Source organism: Syngnathus floridae, chromosome 2, assembly GCF_059516105.1.
Source record: "Syngnathus floridae isolate MCC-2025c chromosome 2, RoL_Sflo_1.0, whole genome shotgun sequence".
Taxonomy (NCBI): domain Eukaryota; kingdom Metazoa; phylum Chordata; class Actinopteri; order Syngnathiformes; family Syngnathidae; genus Syngnathus; species Syngnathus floridae.
Window position 1 is genome coordinate 12,035,161 of NC_142414.1, and position 17,340 is coordinate 12,052,500.

The window sequence follows — 17,340 nt, forward strand, 5'->3', positions numbered from 1 at the left end:
TCCATTCGAGTAGTGTGAAAGGTGAGAGATGTTGCTTTTGTTTTAATCTATTGGGAGGGGGTCAATCACCGAGGTCAGTAGATGCTTGTGTTGATGTAGGATTGACTTGCACATCAACGGGGAATGGCAGAAGAGCGGGATTAGCCATGAACGGATGTATCAGAGATGAATGACAAATATAAAATGAAAATTCTCTTCTAGACCACAGTAGTAATAGAAATATTGTTCAACAAATGTGTCTTGTTTTTTTTCTTTTCTTGGTAGAAGAAATCAAGCCTTAATAAACTGTCCATTCAGAAATGCTTTGCTCTAGAGCTCTTGTGTTCTGTGTCAAGCCTTAACCTCGACTAACCAGTTTCTGTACTTCCTTTTGCGTTGCTACTGCAAATCCTAAAACGGTCCAAAAACATCCAAAATAGTTTGATCAAGATGACTAAAAAAAAAAGAGTTTTCGTCTATCACAAGTCATATTCTGGCGTTTCTCACACAAAGAGTAGTTGCTGGATCGTTTTTTCTTTCTATCTGAATTACGTGATCCTATTTTATTGCTTACGATTCTCCCCGTTGACGAGAGTGGGCCTTGATTGGCGCTATCCGTGGTGCTGAACTGCTGTACTACTTATGCAGGTGTCAGAAAAAACATGAAACTAACGCGTTTGTAATCATTTCCTCGGCAATTGTCAGCCAATTGAAAAAGCTGCTTTCAAAATCCTAGGCATGCCATGAAACATTGCCACGTTTTTATGTTTGACATATTCCGCACGTTGAAAATGGTGTGTTTTTTATGTATAAATAACAACATACAGAAGATTCGGTGCAGCTCAAGACTTTATTTGTCAAATGAATGCAAAGGATCAAACAAAACAGAAACAAGTTACACTCGAATAAGATTGAAATATGATGTGATTCAGAAGAAATCTATTGATAATGTCATTACTGTTCAAACTGTACACTCGACCAAATTTCTTTAAAGTTTTTCCTCAGAATAAACAAATTTAGGACTATTTGGTTTGACGATAATCTCGAATCCCTTTCTTGTGTGCATTGACAGGAAGAGTCCACTAGATGACGTCGAAGGATTTTGATTCTCTTTGCACCGACTCCAGCGCGTCTCTACCAATGCAGTCGTCACTTTGAATCCTTTCAAGCTCATGTTGTAACTACACCTCCGTGAGGTCTGCAGCCATACAATACGCTTCTTAAAAAATGGAGCGCCTGTAATATTTTTGAGGCTATGGGGATTAATGCTGATTTAAAGCAGTAATCAAGTTTCACACCGCACCTCTTAAATAATAGAACCTTTCATGACGTACAAATTCGCCTCTTTTCCTCTTTGCGGTCAATTTGGATGCAAACAGGATGAAACATAACATCAGCGGCGACGCAGTGACCTCATTCCCAAACAACAACTGCACGTACGCATTGCACCGTTGGAACGCCAAAGCAACGCGCGCCGCGCACCCAGTGACAGCACACAGACACGACACCACACACTGCAAGTTGAAAGAGGTCAAAGTGAGGGAACGTAAACCTCCTCGACACATACAACATATACGAAGCCATGTCGATTCCTCTCTTGGCATTCACCGCGTGCCTTAATTGTTTGGACATTAAATCAAGGTCCGCTGTGAACACGCAGAGTGATAACCATTTCTTAGTAGACAAGGGGAAAAAAAGCCTTTTGGGGAAAAAGGGAAAACGTCAGCCTCGATCCGAACTCGACCATGCAGCTTCTGCCCGCCAAAAGGATGCAGGCACACAAAAACGGACACATTAGCATGACACACGCACATCGTCGAAATCCGATTTGGCATTCCAATCTGGCGCTCGCAGCACGAACGTATACATGTATGCAGTTCGAAAGCCGATTTACAACCCGCACTGGCAATAATGCGCCACTTTGGATTTAACGCAAAGGTGCAACTGCGCCATCACTCGGCGCTGAAGCCGCTTGGCATTTGTGTTGGGCAAACTGCGCTTATATAAAAAACAAGGTGAATTCACATCTGCGCCATTTTACGCAGTACTCCTGCATTGTCCCGCTTCCAAATCCCCCCCCCCCCCCCCCGCCCCAACACACACACACACACACACAATCAAAAGTGAGAGTTGGCGGCAGAGCAGCACGATGTTCTTTCTATTCAAAGTCATAATCCGTCCCACTGCGAAGCTTACTGTACGTCCCATTCAATTTGGCTCGAATGTTCCGTGAGGGATCCACTGCACAAGATGCCTCCTTGTCTGATGGCTACTTTTTTGGGAACATAAACTGAATAGAGCGGGAAGAAGATGCTGGCATCATGTCCTCCTCTTCCTCATCAAAACTCGAGCGGTTCCTTTCGGATGCAATCGCGACCCATTTGGGGGCTCCGGTCCTGCACGGATGCTGTCCATTGCCTTGTCTTGTCCTCCACTTGTCTCGTGTTCCCCTCTCAGTACATCGGGCTGTGTGATCCACCGTCTCCCGGATTAGAGCGGCGCGCTCTAGACAACCGCGAGTCTCATGCTGATTGGGTTTCAGCGCAAAAGGATTACATGGGCACAAAGTGACGTCATGCACCCCGGCCCAGCCTCCCCCACCCCTCTTCCTCCTCTTCTCCTCCCCTCCATTAAAAGTAAATCCTCATCAACCCCGAGAACGTCCTTGAAAAGTGCGTGACATTCTGCCCATAAGTCACGCGTGCATACGTGAATCATACGTACCGTTGCTCCACGTTCGGATCGTCTAAATTTAACATGACCCTGTCCCTATCGGTGTCGACATGCAAGCACCCCCGCCCCACACCCCCAACCACAAGAGGGTCCACGTCCTGCACGAGCAGGTGCACGCGTCCCGTATGTTGCAGCCTTGTGATAAAAGCTGAAGATGTGATCACACGCACGTCGTAAAGCATCGAAATAAATTGACAAGCATCCAACGGCACATTACGTCTATGACATAGATGAGGGCGGACAGGAACGTCAGCCTTCGTGAAGAAGCCCGAATCTAAATTAATACAAATATAAAATACGCACTATAATTACGAAAGACTTTGGAGCAGATTATTTTGTATTGGGCCTATTGATGGCTACTTATTTGCATGCCGTGCAATTTTTGAGCTACGACCTGCATGAAGTAAGATATTCCAATTTAATAAAAGCATGCATTTTTGGTCTTTATATTTCCACCAAAAGTGGATGCAGTCACCTCAAATGTAACACATTTTTTGAATATATTTTAGCTCACTCAATTGAATTGTCATTTTTCAGTCGTCGCTATACGAAGCGCCTACAAATGCAGGACTACATAAATTTGTGCCCCGGAAGAAGAAGGAATTCGATTTTCAATTTTTTTTCCCCTCCCCGCTGTCTTCTAGCTTGTGTCCACCTCCCACGGTGTGCGAACAAAGAGGTGAAGAGGACCAACCTACAGCAGCGCTTGGCTGCTATTTACTCCTCATTCTTGAGCCTATAGAATCGCAAATGCCGTCATTATAGCTCGGGCAAAGGCAATGATTAACTATTTTAAAAAGCATTCCTACTGGCCGCCTCCTTAAAACCATGCCTACATTTGATGCAAGGCCTGTTGGTCCCCCATTTGCAAAACTCAAAATAACGCAGAAAAACACAGCATCCGCGTCTCGTAAAAAAAGAGAAGGAAAAATCCTAGGCCGAAGTCCTTTGTTCGTGCAGTTCTCGCGCTCGTCATATCAGGTGCATCCTCGTCCACACATGCGCGTATAGGCTGGCGCTCGTCTTCTCCTTTTCTTTTTTTGCGCAAAACCAAAGCTCTTCAACACGCAACAGCAATGCGCCATCATTTCAGCCCAACAATATCCGTTAAGCGAGCTGGCCGTGTACGCAAGGCAACTCGTCAGAGGCATGAGTGGGTGAGCTGGAGTGCAGCTTTTCTTCAGCGGCCTCTTCGAGCGCTCAAAGAAGGGGGAGTTGTCCCCGTGCATTACAATGACACGCAGGCCCCCATTCATTCAGCTGCTGCTGTCTAACGGTCTTTGGACAGCAAATGCACCCCCATCGGGGGGCCGTAGCCCCCTTAGCACCCCCCCCCCCCATCCACTACCCCAATCCCAATACGCAGACCCCCACAATGGCCCAACAAAAGAGAGAGGCGAGTCGGCCCCAGTTGTGCGAGCAGTGGCCCCTGGACTTGTGAAGTGTGCTGCATGCAGGGGAAAATCTAGTCAACTCTCGATATGGACCAAACGAAGGGGTGCAGCTTGATGATCGATCGAAAATCGCGAGAATAAAAAAAAAAAAAAGGAAAAAAATCATGTTGAATAAACGCGAGGGGAAACATTGGCCATCCGGGCGCAAAATGTGCGTGCGCAATAGCTAACTGCGCTATAGCCATTTTAATACAACATCACACAAAAATCCCCAAAATTAAAATTACATTCTGCAACACTATTCTTGTGCTTATTATTTTGAATTGTTATTATTGTTTTATTCTATTTGTTTCTTCCTGGCCCTTGATTAAAGTTTTCTTTATTGTTGTTATTTGTCTTTTAAAAGCAGAGATGACTCTGTTTATCTAGAATTGTTATTTGATTTTATTAGATACGAATCTATTTATTCCTTGGTAGCAATAATGTTATAGTAATGATACTGATAAAATAATATAAATATTATAATATAAATACAATATAAATATATATTAGTATATAGTATAGTAGTATTAGTATAGTATTACTAGTATAATACTACTACTACTACTACTGCTACTGCTACTTTTACTGCTACAACTACTATATAATGTATATATATATATATATATATATATATATATATATATATAGATATAGATATAGATATAATATACCTATATAATATATAATAATAATGATTATTATTATTATTAGGTTTTATTACAATTATTATTATTATTATTATAAAGAGGCAGGATGGAGGTACAAAGGTGGACTTTTTGTGGTATCCCAGGAACATCACTGCGATTTTGCAAATGCAGTTGAAGGCCTGAGTAGGCACAGCTGGGCATCTGCTTCTGCTTCTATTCATCGGGAAGAGGGAGAGGTCACGAGGAGCTGCGACCCTGCAGCTCGTTACGCAGATGCACATCGTATTCTATATTTGTTTCTTTCTATTCTTGTTCAAACACACCCAACACACCTTGATGGTTACCTGGACATCCAGAAAAGGGGAGCTTGGTTTTCCCTTTAACTCACTTTGTTCATTAATGACGCTTATAGAAAAACACCTCCATAACTAAATGATTTAAACATGTTATGAAATGTTAGTAAAATCAATTTGAGTGTTTGGCCAATCAAATTAGATTATATGAGATTATACGAGTTAGGCTCCTTGGAAATTTTCCTATTTACGGCGTATTTATTAAGCAAAATGCAATTTGGACTTGACGAGACAAAAAAAATTGTGATTAAGGGCCCCGTTGCTCTTTAGAAGCAGGTTAAATGCAGGGTATTTGGTGCAAAAGGATATTAAAGTAAGACAAGAAAAGAACCAAATTTTCCGCTGTATGCGTTTGCCCCTCTAAACCTCCCACACTTTTCTACTGGCGCTGTTATTTGTTTTGAGAGGTACATAAAGAGATGTAAACATTTCGTAAGTGCAAAGAGCCAGAAGGACCCTTTAGCATTGTGCGCGCCGAGAAAGAGAAACACGTCGACAAAGGAATCCATTGTTCCTTGGAACAATCCAAGGGGCCTGGTAAGCTGTCCTCCACGATCAGGCTGCGGGCCGCTGATTTCAATGCAAGGGGCCCCTCCAAGGAGAAATGCACATATACGTATATAGCAAGCAAGTGGGTTGGACCGAGCAGCGGGCTCGCTTAGGAAGCTTGCAAATGGACCTCACTGAGGTGCATTCACTTCAAGCATATATAATGCACGGAAGCTACGTTTGCTATGTTCTGGATGCAATGTCGTGCTCCTCTACTTGCAGGATCATGTTTTCTAAAAGCCTCAGCATACGCTAACGTGGACAAGTAGTCACAGGTAAGGGATATGCTGATGAAAAATGGGTCATCAAATAGCAGATTTCAAAATAGCACACATTTCTCTTTGGCATTTTTGGATTTAAACACACGCATTTATACACCTACGCACGCACGCACGCACGCACACACACACGCACGCACGCACGCACGCACGCACACACACACACACACACACACACACACGACTCATATCAATAATGCTGAGGCACTTGAACAACGGTGAGCATCAGTGTAAATATGGAGGTCCTTGAGGCTGCCTGATAAATGTCATGAGCTGCCACCATTGATCTGTTGCTGACTCATTAGCAGCACAATTCCACTATGCCAGGTAATACAGTGCGTTGGATTCACCGGGTTGACTATTGAACAACTTAATAAACGTCATATAGGAAGGCAAAAAAAAGACAACCATTTTCATAACTTGTTGTGTATATGTTTTCTTATGGAAGCAAACGTTCACCATCATGTTTTTATATTTTTATTCTTTTTTAACTCTTTTAAAATCTTTTTAAACTCACACACGCACGCACACACGTGCACACGCACACACGCACGCACGCACACACACACACACACACACACACACACACACACACACACACACACACACACACACACACACACACACACACACACACACACACACACACACACACACACACACAAAATGGGTCAACGTAGTGTAGAAGCCTTTCTGTGACCAAGCGAGTCTTTGGTCTCATATTCCGTGCGCGCTGCTCCACGACGACGCCAGTTAACCTGCAATTAACCTGCACCTCCAAATAATATTTTAGAATTATTGTCTGATTTTGATTCAGTATAACTGTTATAGTGCACCAATTATACAAGCCATATTTACCTTTTGAAATTCAAAATTGTGAGTGATTAAGCCATATGCTCCATATTGCATCAACCTTGGGACCTCTGCCCCACACACCCACCATGATTTTTTTCTTTTTTTTTTCCAGAGCGGATTGCAATGGCCCCAATCAAGAGGTTTTTGGGTGTTGGAGTATCAGATGTTTTGCACACAACTGAATTCAAGTCTGCGTGGGGGACTTGTCCATTTAAAATGTTCCAATTCATCCAGTTAATGTCTCAAAATTAAAACACGGGATGCTGGCCAACCATCATCTTTGTGTAGAGAAGATGAGGCGTCTTTTTGTGCAGCGATTCAATGGCTACAAGCCAAAGAAATGGTTTAAATGCTAGGTTTAAATAGCAAAAGAACAAAACAAAACAAAAATCTCACACAGCAGAACACCTTTGTTTCGTTGAGAGGTTTAGTCTCAAACATTTTACAAGAAACAACTCAAAAAATTTTCAGCTGCAAATATCATGGTTCCGATTTCATTATCGATACTGCTTATTGATATGATCCCATTATCGATTCTCTCATGGTTTCTCTGTGGGTCGAGAGTATGATATAATAGAAATTGTCACTATATGTGCTATTATTGATGGCATTATCACTATACGATTTGGTAATATAAAAATACTCTGTTTGATATGGACAAATCCTACGACGCCATTGTAGTCATTTTACAGCCTGTAAACCATACATTTCTAAATATTATATATATTTTTCAAATTACATGAAATTAATGGATACTTTTACAATTTTTCAAATGAAACACACACACATACTGCATATATATACGTATATCAGAAGCACAAAAAATCCTTACAAATCACCTAGGAATCAAAACCTGGTTGGTGTTAACTTTGAAATACATGAAATGTGCCAAGTTTTATTACTAAATGCTGTATTTAGTATTGTAAGACTTTGCAACATTGTAAATATACTGCACAAATAATCGGAAAGAAAAAAGGGATTTTAAATTATTATAATTGAATAATATAAAGAATAAAAATAACATAGTAAAAATGATAAAATAATCCATTAAATTAAATTAAAAGTGAAATAAAAATGCACTTAAATGGTTAAAAGTCGTTTTTAAAGATAAAATGCTAATATGTACTAGTACTGCTTTTCAAAAATAAACTACTAAACTGTGCTGAAACATATACTTGCAGTGATGCCTTGAGATGCGAGTTGAACTATTTTCATGACTGCTGGTATCTCAAGTCATCCTTATGCCTGGAAATTAATGGTAATGCAATGGATCTGATGCAACGCCCCCCCTTCTCACACAACTTGATATAAAAAAAAATCCAAAACATGTAAAAGAAAAAATACATTCAAGAGTATTGTACTGTATAAAAACACCTGGAAACATGCAAAATTATTGCACAAAACATTTCAGTACCTTCCTTGTCCTGGTTGCAACGAGCGTAAAGACACACACTGCCACCTACTGATGCTGCTAAATTAACATTAGCGCCATCTATCGGTGAGGGTCGGAAGATCACCTGTATCTGTATCAAGACAAGAAAAATTGTCCAAGTCACCCCCCAGCTTGAACTCGAACTTGCAAAAGTTTTGTTCATTCACTCAACTCGTAGTTGTTAGTTATTGTTATAGTTAATATTAGCTATTGTAACAGTTGTTAGTTATTGTAATTGTGATGTTAATTTTGGTCGATAGCAGATGGCAGCATTGGCCTCCATCAGGGGGTCGGAAACCCGCGGCTCCAGAGCCGCATGCGGCTCTTTAGCACGCCCCTAGCGGTTCCCTGGAGTTTTTGCAAAAATGCGTGAACATGGAAAATGATGTTTTTTTTTGTTGTTGTTGTTGTTGTTGTTGTTTTTAAATATGGTTTTTAGACGCTAATCGTGACACAACCATTCTTATGCTGTACAAATTTATGTAGTTGTAAATATATTAAAAATACCCAATTTAAGAATGACGCCAAATAGCAAAATTGCGTCATAATCTGCGACACAGCACAGGTGAGTTGTAAGCAAACAGGTGTGTGAGTGATGGGTCATGGATTCAAAAGGCAAAAAGAAAAAGACTGCTGATGAGAGCAGAGGCTTTAAGAAAGAATGGACTGAACTCTTTGCTTTCATTGCCAATGCCGAAGCATTGCCTGCATGTTTGATTTGCAATGAGAAGTTGTCAAGTAACAAGAAGAGGAATTTGGAGCGACATTTTCAGCATGCTAAATTTGCTGCCGATCACCCAGTTGCAACTGAGAGGAAAGGTGCAATTACAGTGCTGGTGGAGAAATTTGAGGACCGAAAGAACAGTTTCAAGAAGTGGGTTGCGTCTCCAAACTTTACTACTGCTAAGTTTTGTTGCAGCCCCGGAGATAATAAAGCGCGGAAAACCATTCACCGATGGCGAGTACATGAAGGGATTAATTCATTAAAATATCAGAATGCCTATTTTCGGACTTCAAAAACAAAACCGAGATCATTCAGAAAATCAAAGACATGCCTCTCCGCACAAACAATATCACCGATCAGCAAATCAAGGACATCAATTCAGCTCCAGCTTTTTCCTCAATTGCCTGTGATGGATGAGTCGTGTGACGTGACCGATATGGAACAGACAGCTCTGCTATGCAGGTACGTGAACTTTAATGGGGCGCAAGAAGAAATGATCGAATTGATACCACTATTTTTTAAATTATTTTAATAGTAGGCATACTACTTATGTATTGTCAGTCTATGTTGCCTTATAAAAGGCTTTAAATTTTTGCGGCTCCAGACATGTATGTTTTTTGTTTTTTGAACATTTTGGGTTGCCGAACCCAAGTGCCCCTCTGAAATGGTTGAAGCTTGATGAATTCATTTATTCCTAATTCCACAAAATCATTATCAAAATACATTGTTTTCCCCCATTGCCAATTCATGATTCAACTATTTTGCAATTTTTTTATTTATTTTTTGCCCTTTAACATTGTATTTTCTCATGCCTCCTGTTTATTTTGTGTGTAATTCTACTGTTGACCACTTAATGGGGGCAAACTATTTTCTTTTAAACAGTCAATTTCAAAGAAGAATCGAAACAGGAAGAATTTCAGTTTTGGGGCGGGGGGGGGGGTGCTTACTGTCGACACATAAAGGGGTTGGCACACTATTATTTTTGGGTTATCCCTTGATCTTGCTCTCTTTCAATATATCATGTGTTTGTTTCTCATTTTATGTACATGCACATCTTTTGACCCTCTCCTCCCCAAAGAGCTCGATTTGAAACGACAATAATGTTGCTGTAGTTAAAGCTGATGTGTCACGTGTCAAATATTGTTTTGGCTTTTTCTCTGTTTGTACTGTCTGCTGCCCAGTGGCCATTGTAGTGTCTGGGGGAGCTGTTTAGTCCCCCATAAGAAGATTAGAGATGATTGCTTTTATTGACTGGCCTGCACCGCGGTTATCAGGGCGGCTGTCGGAGCACCGAGCCTCGCTTTTGTCTGACTCTCATTGTTCTTCCCAAGCCCCAACCATGCACTGATATCAATTTGATATGACAGTAAAGTGCCAATTACATACACACACATGCAAGAACCCGCTCCCTTTCCGCACCACGGGGGAGCGACAAGGCGGCAAAAGAAAGGGAGGATGGTGACTGAGTTTTTGTTGGGCTAGCGAGGAGCTCTCTGTGAGAATTTGCAGCTAAAGATGTAGAGTTTGTTAGCTTCCAGGTCCTCATATTTTTCAATTAAACATTGCTGGAAAAAGGTTGATGCAATAAAGAGGCTTGGTTAGTGTGTTGTATCTTGTTAGTGATAGATTGATTCTAGTAAACATGGAGGTAACTGTAAAAAGTTTCAGCTGCCAATACTCAATACTCGTGATCCCACTTGATTTCACAAAACCAAAGAACAGAGGAATCCCCCGGATATGATGAGCATTGTCAGATGGCGATGTGGCGAAAAAGACTTTCTTAGGAAAATCATTTTTGCCATCTGGCGAAACCAAACAGCATCAGAAATTTATTTATGGCAATTTCCTTGTTCCAGCAAAAAACAAGTCTATTTTATTAATTAATTTTTTTTTGTACTAATTCTTACAGAGGAAATTATTAGTCAAATGGAAGGCCAGATGTGCATATCGATGTTGCAGTTCTTTGGTGCTCTGAAGTGATTCAGCTATTTCTATATTTATGGACAAAGCAGGTATACTTCTCGCTGAAATTCAACAAAGGGACAGAAAACCAACAATCCAATCGAGTGGTCTACTCAGTATGTGTGTAACGGGTGAAACATTTGAAGCGAAGGTCAGCAATACATGGTGTGACTCCATCACTAATTCCTCTTTATCCCTCTTCTCCTTTCCTCCCACTTTTATTTAGTGGTCGCGGAGAAAAGGTGTTCAATCATCTACATTAGTCCCCGGCTATTATATCCAATTAATGCCTCCTCGTAGTGTTTTATTGTGTTATAAACTGCTTTCGCTTGTGGTTCACTGGACAAACACAATATGCGTCTGTGGCGCCTGCCACCGGGGTTGTGTCTGCCTGTGCTGGGGAGGGACCTGGGGGGACTTGGCCACTGCCCACGGGGGCCCCGGCCACTCGGCATCAGTTAGTTTTGGAGGAGATCCTAGTTGGCTTTTTAAGAGGCTCCATTATCGGCTTGTTAATGCCTTCGCCAAGGGGGAAACACGACCCAGCGCATTCAATTCTCCATGCGCTTCATCTCCTAACTGGCAGATACGTGAAAATTTCCTGCCCGCTCGCTCTGCTGGTGCCCCCTGCCCCCCTGAGACGGACTTACTAGTGCGGGCCGGCCTCCCTCGTGCAGCCCGTGGGTTATCCGACACGCTGTTGCTGTCTCTTCATGCTCCTCACTGTTTCATGCATTGATCTGTGTGCGCTGGTCTCACTATGGTCTTTCTTGTTGCCACCGACTTGTCTGTGTCAAAGCGTGCGTTTGTAAAATGTGTTTAGCAGGTAGATAACTCTTATGATGATGTGTTTTGGAGCCTTGAGAGGGAACTTGGAAATATGTGACTGTATGATTAGGACAGCAAGTGAGGGTCTTTTTCTTTTTGAGAGAGCGTGTGTGTGTGTGTGTGTGTGTGTGTGTGTGTGTGTGAGTGAGTGTGTGTAATTTTAATTAATACTCTATATGTGAGGCGACATACTTTATTTACCAGTAACGAGCATGTTTCAGTACAAACAATCAAGCACACGCAATGTTCATTTAAGGAACAATTTGCCACTTGTTTTCAGATTTAATGGAGGTTCTGATGTGCTGCACACCAAACTGTGTGACACTTAGTTTGTTCTGTTTGTGATCAAGCCCCACCTGAGGTGTCAATGCTATTGTCCTTCAGCTCCACATTATGAAGCGTTGTCAAGGCAAGGTGCCTCTCGGTCACCCTGGCAACCATTGCCTCCCGTCATGCTCAGTGTGAGTGACAGGGGAAGGTGTGACGGAGGGAGAGCTTTGTGTAAACGGACATCTCGCCGAAATGGACCAGCTCGTATTTGCGGGTGGCTCCGAATTTACCAGCGTGTCATATCACGATTCCATTCGCCTCAAACCATTTCAGTGTTATCGTTTGCACAGAAGCATTTTCCATGCGATGCAAGCCAGCTCTGTCAACAGGGAGAGCAAAGAGTGAAAGATGTGATTATAGTGTCTCTCCCGTGTTTCAATTCATGTTCTCGAAGCAAAAATGAAGCAAGTATGAGAGTGCAGCAGCGAAACAATTGTGTTCTCTGTTGAAGGATAAGTGGCTGCCATTGATTGCTGACAGCAATGGCAGCCTGTGTTCATCTCGCTCCCCTCTGTGCTTGCTCATGCGAGACACTCGAAGAGTATGTCCTCTTCGCACAAGACATCTTGGCCATTGCAAGTGTGTGCGTGTGTCTGTGATTAGGCTTTCCACTTAGAATTTGACACTAAATTAGTCAGAGGAATGATAAAGTGCTCTTGGTGTAAATATTGTATCGTATGTTCCGCTTTTCCTGCAAACACATCTAAGGGTTCTCAAAAGTAGGACATCTGTCGTCTTCTATTTGAGAATGTTCCATGTCCTGTCAGCGATTATATTTGGGGATGCACATATTTGTGCCAAAGCTTTGCATCAGTAATCGGAAAAAATGCTCCGATTCTGCACACCGATACCACTCTACCAGCTTGACATATGACATCCAAGCAGGCGTAGGAGCCACGTAAGAGTAATCTGGACATTTATTTTATTTTACTATATTATTATACTTTGAATTCCAATATATAAAAAAAAACTTCTCTGTGTTCTGATAGAGTTCATAATGTTAATTGGAATCCAGTCAGTTGGCTTGTCAGCGGCATCTTGGTTTTATTATTAACACAGCAAGACACAAGTGGCTTCTCTCATTCTAATTTAAACAGAGGATAGGACAGTGGTGCGTGTCTGATTACCTGAGAAATTTTCTAGTGAGAAAAAAAGTGTCAGCTAACACCAATAAACAACTTGAACAGTGCACTGATTACATGCAGCAAAAATGAGGAATTTTGTATGTTGGCATCGATTGGTAGACTCTAAGAAAATGTTCCACGTAACCTGGTTTGAGCCAGGTACTTCAACCTTGACTGTATATCACGAGAAGGTAGCAAATTACCCTGTGCAGATGGCTTGTGCAGAGCCCAGTCGGGGTTCGGTGGGCGGGCCTGGGCTCAACAAACCATTTTTGATGCAAGGTGGGGTTATGATCAATGCTGCATGGTTATACTCTGCACTTTTCAATCTTGTTTAAAAAGGACGCACAGTAAAAAATGAATAATCTTAAAGAAATAGGGGTTCATACAATTTAGGGGTGGGTCAGACACGTCAATGGCACGCGTGTCTTATATTCATTAGGATGTCTTGAAATAGACCCATGCATTCTCATCCAACCTATTCCTGTCTCCCAGTTTTCCCTTACCCTTTCTTCGGCGCTCTTCTTTTATTTTGCCCAATTAGCCTACTTTCCCCTCCTCTTCCTCTTCCTTTTCTGGTCCTGCATGCCTCAGCAGCTTCTCCTTCCTGTCTGTCTGTGTTGGCATGAGGCTCTGCCCCCGCCCGCCGCACTTTATGCTGATTGGACCAGCTGTTCCACTTAAATTCACCATAGCAACCACAACCTGTTGCCAAGCAACCGTGCTCCTCTCTCACTGATCCCCGCCAGTGTTCTCCACAGGCAGAAGGCGAGCAAAAGAGATAGAAAATTCCCTCAGATTGTGCGTGTGTGTATGTGTGTGTTTTCATAGGTATGTTTGACTGCTCATCCGGGAGTCACAAAGAAATGTGTTGGCGTACTGATGAGATCATACAAAAGCGAATCCTTTCAGGTCAGCCGGACCGACAGTCAGGCAGGCCTTGTTTGCGCTGAATGACCTTGCACGTATTTGCACCCAGAATGCACGTCTTCCTCTGACTGTCCTCTCAGGCGTGATGAAGCGCGCGACAGTACAGTTGAGCCCATGTTAAAGAATTCATGGTGCTGCAGCTCTCAGAGGCCCCACTGTCAGCGTTGCCTCATGGCCCGAGCATACTAATCAGAGACACTCGACGGTGAGAGGCAAATACGCACGCTTGCTGTCCACCTCTTTTCATTTAAAGATTAGTAATGCTAATGGACTTTTCCCGCAGCCGGAGAACCAGTCCCAAAGTCGGGTAATCCCATTGCTCATCTCAGCAGATTAAGGACAATGTTTCTAGGTTTTCTCTCAGGTAAGGTCACCAAGCGCAAGACAAATAGAGATGCGTAGAGGAGCTCATCTGCTGCAACGCTACAGTCAGGGCCATAAATATTGGGACACAGACTCAAGAGTCATCTTTTGGGTTCAAAATTACACTACTAATTGATGTGAAACGAAATGAAGAAGATTTGCTTTAACTGCAGATTTTCATTTTTAATGTGACGGTATTTATCAGGTAAAGGGCGTAGGAATGACAACAGTTTTTAAAGCCTTTTGTTACATATATTTAATATTCAATATATGTCAACTATGCAGCGATTTTTGAATAGCAGGGGTCCATTGTTCGTGGCTGCTTTTCTTCTTTTCCATTTGCATACAGCCTGAATTGTGCAGCGTATCAACAACACCAGACACTAAATTTCACCGCCAGGACATTTACTTACTGATGGATACTCATAAATTGACCCAATACAGGGGGGTTTCAAAACACCAGCCCTCCCTGTGTCTTTTTTTGTTGTTGCTTTGACTCAGAAGCATTTACTTGTGACATAAGCACTGTGTGGTAGCAGTTAATGCAACTCAACTCACTTCACAGCTAGCAGCCATTTCTCAGAAAAGATAATTCAAGCTGTTTGTTGCCGCTCCCAGTTGAATTTTACTGTCAAACAAAACGAATGGCCTAACCTTCAGGTATGCTTGCTTAATGCCTAACATATAATGGGAATGCCATAAATGGGTTAACAAATAGTATTTGTTTTGAGGTGTTATAAACCTTTAAGCAAAGGCTATTTGAAGGCATACAGTGATGAATAATATAATATGCACAGACGTGTATTCTTTATCCTCTGTGAAGAATGATCAGTGTTATTGCTAAGACCTTCTACATGGAAACTTTAGTTGGATGTATGTCTGCATTGTGATGTCCCCTGGTGGCCAAAGTAAGAAAAAGCACATCCCATGATTTGAAAACGGAACCAAAAAAAACGCGCTTCTTTTAAAAAAATTTAGTTAAATATTCGATATAATTATGTCATAACTTTTTTTTATAAAATACAGTATTGCAAAGTGCTGTTCTTTTTAGAAAAAACAAATTGAAAAATGTTTTGTGGAGGGGGGGGGGGGTGGCTGGAATAGTATTATCATGGTTGTATTCATTTGGCGGACAAAACACAAGTGACTAAGAAGTGAAAGAACGAGAGGCCGGTGAAGGATTGCACTGGATTGGAATCTATGCGGAACATTTCTCTCACACACACACACTCCTTTTGGTCTCCATTGTCACTTGCTCTGCAGATCAGTAAGCAGGCACAGCTACGGTCTCATTCTCTGCTACATGTGTAGTTTGCTTTATGAATACTACACTTTTGTTTAAGCAATTGTAAATCCACCTCTGTGATTATTCATATTCTAGCTCTTCATTTCATTAACTTTAGCAAATGTTGACAAACGTGGGTCAGAGACATGTCAGAGATAATGTGAGCGATCTACATCATCACACAGGTGCTACCAAAAGCAAAGAACCTCCTTCCAAGTCATTTGAATGACAGTTCATGCATTGTCCATTAACAAGGAAGACAAAAGGAAATGAAGCAAAGCTCTTACAGTGATTGAAACAGTTTTCCTGAGAACTTGCCAGTTGTCTGCATACCCCCCCCCCAGAATTTAGAGCAACTCTGGGCCCCTTGAGTCCTTTGGGGCCCCATAACCAATCTGTCTAATTCGGAAGACTTAGCTCCAAACATAAAAAAAAAAATTGTCCTCATTTGCACGGATAAGAATGGGTTCTTCCATAAGTTAGAGTTGCGCTTTCTACATTTTTCACAACTTTAAAATGAGTTATTTTGTCCAATCCTTATGCACTGAATCTGCTAAATAATGCTCTTTTCATAATTGTATAAAGACATAATGAGTCTTTAGAGTTTGATACTGAGGCACACACACTGATAATATGATGCATATATAGTGTACATATAAAACTTGAAGTAGGAGATTTGTGAGCCAGTTAATTATCAGCATTTCATCCTGATGCAAAGATTTCTCAATCAATTATTTTTTTCAACTATCCATCTATATACATTTTTGACAGATCCTCTTTTTCCCTTCCTTCTGCGATAGATGGAGGAAATGATGTGACTTCAGGTGGGGGCGTCAGTGTTTGGGGAGATGATTATTTTGAGGGATAGGTCAGGAGACTGCAGGTCCAAACAGAGGTCTTGGCTTTGCTTGAAGATAGCCTCAAGTGACGCTTTGATTGCTGTGGCAGTTTATCTTTATTATAAAATTCCATAATGGAAAATCGACCACGTCCGCTAAGCCCAGGACCTTATCTGGAATGGTTAAAAGTGTGTGTGAGCTCAAAAGGTGTATTTGTGAGAGGCTGATAGAGAGATAAAAAAAAAAAAAATGCAAAGACAAGTGTTGCAGCCGAGTCCGACTTTCTGGGGTTTCTTTTTGTGCTTAATGAAGCTTCCGACCTTGGAGCGTTTTGTTGAGTTGCAAAACTCTTCATTTTGCACGCCATGTGTTAACAATGCTGCCGTTAGCCCGGCTGCATGGCTTCAGCGGGTGGCGGGCCCCGATGACGGGGGCCCTCCATTTAGCCAGCAGCCTGGAGGACAATGGCAGGCTGGGGCCATGTTGCCATGTTGCCTGGCTCTCTTTTGTCCGCGTGGACGTATGAAGTTCCAGTGACAGATGGCTGCGACATACTGCCATATTTGTTACCTTTTCCTGTGACGTGCGCCGCTTACTCTTTTCTGCAGTCGACCACAGAGAGACGGCAGCTGTCCATCGCTCTCCCCGTGTCGCTTCGCAAGGACACACACACACTGCATGATTAAAAATCAG

At 42.0% G+C, this 17,340-nt stretch overlaps 1 protein-coding gene and 1 long non-coding RNA gene across 4 annotated transcripts in view; both read left to right on the plus strand.

Moving 5' to 3' along the window:
- Positions 1 to 1,055: 1,055 nt before the first annotated feature.
- On the plus strand, positions 1,056 to 4,407 carry LOC148401778 (uncharacterized). The gene is made up of 2 exons (XR_015857058.1): positions 1,056 to 3,115; positions 3,357 to 4,407. It is a non-coding gene; the product is annotated as an uncharacterized LOC148401778 (long non-coding RNA).
- A 4,457-nt stretch (positions 4,408 to 8,864) lies between these two features.
- LOC148401779 (macrophage migration inhibitory factor-like) overlaps positions 8,865 to 17,340 on the plus strand; it is a 22,028-nt gene continuing 13,552 nt past the window's right edge. For all 3 annotated transcript variants that reach the window (XM_088366345.1, XM_088366361.1, XM_088366352.1), the window contains exon 1: positions 8,865 to 9,448. The gene's annotated coding sequence lies outside the window, so the exon portion shown is untranslated. The remainder of the gene's footprint in view (positions 9,449 to 17,340) is intronic.